The following is a 3,834-nucleotide window of genomic DNA, read 5'->3' as shown; positions in this document are numbered from 1 at the left end:
TTGTTATCTATCTAAGTGGCTTTGTAATGTCTTATTCCCTTTTCTGTTGAAAAAAAATGAAGACTATCATGCATAATAATAAAGAAATTATTCATTAGAAAGAACAAAATAGCCTATATTACAGTTGTTTAATAGTATTTAATATACAATATATTCTCCAGTATTTAATATTCAACAGACCTATTTCATGGATTGTAAAAAGGTAAAATCTGCAATTTTCTGACAAGCAACCATCTTAAAAGACAGAAAAAAGTACAGTGAGCATGAAAGCATGTTGGAGTTCTGCTGCAGCGCCACTTACAGGCTGCTTTTCCGTGCATTGTGTGAAATGGGCCTAAATGTTTTACACTGATTAAATGTATAAGGAGCTGAATGTTAGACTCAAGGGATTTGTTTAGGCTTCTGTAGAAGATGGCTATGGCTGTATGTGCTGATGCCCTGTCTTTCTTATTTACTCCTCTCCTTTAATCAGGAGAACATCCAGAAGAAGCATGACAGGTTGGTGGAAACAGCTCCGGACTGCTCAGGGACTCTGTCAGCGTCTTCAAAAGGGCACACTGTGCATTTCCACCGGCCATGCTGTGAAAGCGTCACTCAGGCCTCCTCCTTCAAAGTTACACAACATTTCTGCAAGACACTGATGCAATTTGATGGCCCATCAAATCTAACAGAAGCCGTTTTGTCCCTCATTTAAATATCAATGGACTACCTTTTCACCACGCCTCCTTCAGGAAAGAAGGGATCTTTTAAATGGATGACAAGAACCTTGTGAGGTTGTTTATAGGCCATGAGAAATCAGTCTTGGCTTCATAGCATACACTTAAAAAAATTAAATAAAGGTTCTTTATCGGCATCTATGGTTCCAAAACACAACACACAATTCTCTATGTAACACAAAAATCTACCCAAAACCTTGCCTCTTTAAAAAAAAAAAAAAAAAAAAAAAAACTTTACACACAAATCCAAGAATTGCACACACAAAATGCAAAATGCCTCACATGTCGTGTAAAATGAAACGATGCATTCAAAATATCACAAACACCGGTCACTGAAATATTTAGAAATAGCTGATTCCAGTGTCAGTTGGAGGAATGGTCAGGTGTCGAAGCTCTTTCCAGTACATAAACATAGAAATACATCAACATAAAAAATACCTCTTTGAATCGGTTTTGTGGATGCAGAACAACACAGAGAATCAGAAAGAGAAAAAACCTCATGTCTGTCAGAAGGAGAGGAGTAGTTGGATCAGAGAAAGGGAGATGACGAGGTAGGGAACAGGAGTAAGAATATGTGCTGGACTGTGCATATTTTATTAACTGTGCATATTAGATTTCTGCCATGGAATATAAAGGGTATGGAAAGTTGTGACTTTTTTATCTCACAGTTCTGATAAAGTCTGAATTGCAAGGTGTAAACTCGCAATTCCAAGAAAAGAAGTCTGAACTGTGAGATAAAAAAGGTCACAGTTACCATATTTACTGTTTTATTCTGTGACGGAAACAAGCTTGCATATCAACAAAAGGCCATGTATATGTTGATCACTGGCACCAGCTACCATGGGGGCACCAAACCCCACCCACTGGAAAGCAATTTCAATCAAGGTTTCATTTGAATTTCTGCATAGTGGACCCTATTTTTTTTCTATTGTGCATTTTATAAAGTAATGTCTCATTCGGTTTAAATAGTATGTTGTAAATGTTCTTCACACAAAGAAAACATAGGTTCTTAAAAGAATCTTTAATTTTTAAGAGCGTAGGGGTGAGTATTAATATAACCACAATCCATACACCATATATATATATATATATATATATATATAGCATCTTAAAAGATGCAAGATGCAATACTCAAAACAATAATAAATTATAAATATGACTGTCTGCATGTCATTGAACCTTGATATCTTCCATAAACTGCTTGCAAATGCCACATTTTTCCGCTTTTGGATGCAGCCATTGGAGGCATTGTGTGATCCTTCCAGTGGTTGCATCCAAAAGCTGACAAATGTGGCACAGCACTATTGAAATCCTCCCATATCAACAAAAGTGATTTTTTTTTTTTTTATTGTCCCATGGATATACCACTCTATAAATGGTAGAATTTCAGCTGCTTGATTTATTTCACTGCCTCACAGCACATGAGTCACACAATCCAGTCCTACTTTCCTCTCCTTGGACATAGCATCAAATAATATGAGCAGCACAGACAATAGACTAAAACAAAGGTTTAACGTCTCACTCGCGGTATACTGCCAAGAGTCTTATGTGTAATTTATTATCCTTGACAACTGAAATATTTCCTTGATGGTGTTCGGGTTGAATGAGAATCGAAACGTCGGTCATGTTGAACCCCTGTTTTGGCGCTCCTCGGAACACATTTGCATCTCCTCACAGGCTTCTGATTTCCCTCTACTGGAGCAAACCAGCTTTTGTTGACAAGCTCTTTGCTGAATCACAAACAGACAATACCAGGCTCTTTTGCATACTGATTCTCATTTTCCTTCAAGTTCTGATTCTTTTTTTATATTCTGTCTCTTGGGGGATCATTATGAGAGGAGAGCGCAGAAACAAAGCAGAGAAAGGAGGGGAGCACTGAAAGGAATGGAAGGGCATAGTGTTTGCCCTCGAAGACAATATTACAGCCCTGCAGCCAGGAGTGAGCAGTAATATTTGTATTATAATTTGAGGGAAGTAATATTTCATCGAAATATTAATTTATTTTTAACTACACGTCATATAACGAGTCAGTAACAAAACTGATTTAACTCTTACAAGCCTTTCGAAAAGTACTGACTTATAAGAGTCATATTTGTTCAGGAATCGGACCTAAACATATTTAAAAATGCTTTTTCCGTCAGTCAGTGGAGTAGTTTTTGTACCTACCAGAAAAGACAGAGCAGGATGTTTTCCACGAATACTGGTTCCTTTCCTTTCCATAAGATTATTATTAAATCACCTCCTGAGTAATGGATCTTATCTCATGCAAATTAAGTGACAGCCAGAATCCCCTCAGTTCAGTCATAATGAATGTTTAAGTGAATCCACGAATGTACTAAGAGACTGGGTAGAAAAGGAACAGATAAAGAAGCAAGCCGGCAGCAAATTAGAAGTAGCCATGTTTAATTTAAAATGTGTGCTAGCATGAAATCGGTTCAGTTGCGGTGGCGAACAAGCTTAGAAACCAGCATAAATCCAGCCAGTGTTGGTGCGCCTTGCCAGCCATAGTGTGGTGCACCTGGTGCAAGCAGCTGATAAGGTCACAGAAAAGCTGGTAATAATTTCAAGTGAATCAGTGAGTAATCAGTGTTGCTGGCTAGAATGAAATGCCTCTGCAATTTCACAATTTTAAATATTTCGAAAGGTTACATATGAATCTAGCTGGTCATATGACTCATATGAGTAAGCTCATTGGATGATTTGGTCACACTCATAAAAGGAATAATTACCAATACCTTATTAGGTGAAAATGAATCCATCCAGGTGGTGAATGAATCCAATAGGTAACGTGCATTGAAATTGATGTTGTCACAATAACAGATTTAAACAAATCATGCAATATGTTCCCTCTGAACAATTTCCATGCTGTCTTATTATAATGAGTTAATCTTTCCAGCCACTGGCTCATTGAGGGATCTGACTTGGCATTATAACATCTGGCTGTTAGACCAAGAATCATTCCATTTTAGCTGGATAGAGTCAATGGTGCCAACAGCAAACCCCATCGCCATCACAAAAACAATAGATTCCAGAAAAAAAAAAAAAAATTCCTACATTTATTCATGGAAACCATTAAATACTTCCATAATATGTTTATAAAATATATTTAATAACATAT

Source organism: Carassius auratus, chromosome 21, assembly GCF_003368295.1.
Source record: "Carassius auratus strain Wakin chromosome 21, ASM336829v1, whole genome shotgun sequence".
Lineage (NCBI taxonomy): Eukaryota > Metazoa > Chordata > Actinopteri > Cypriniformes > Cyprinidae > Carassius > Carassius auratus.
Note: the sequence above shows the minus strand (reverse complement) of the source record.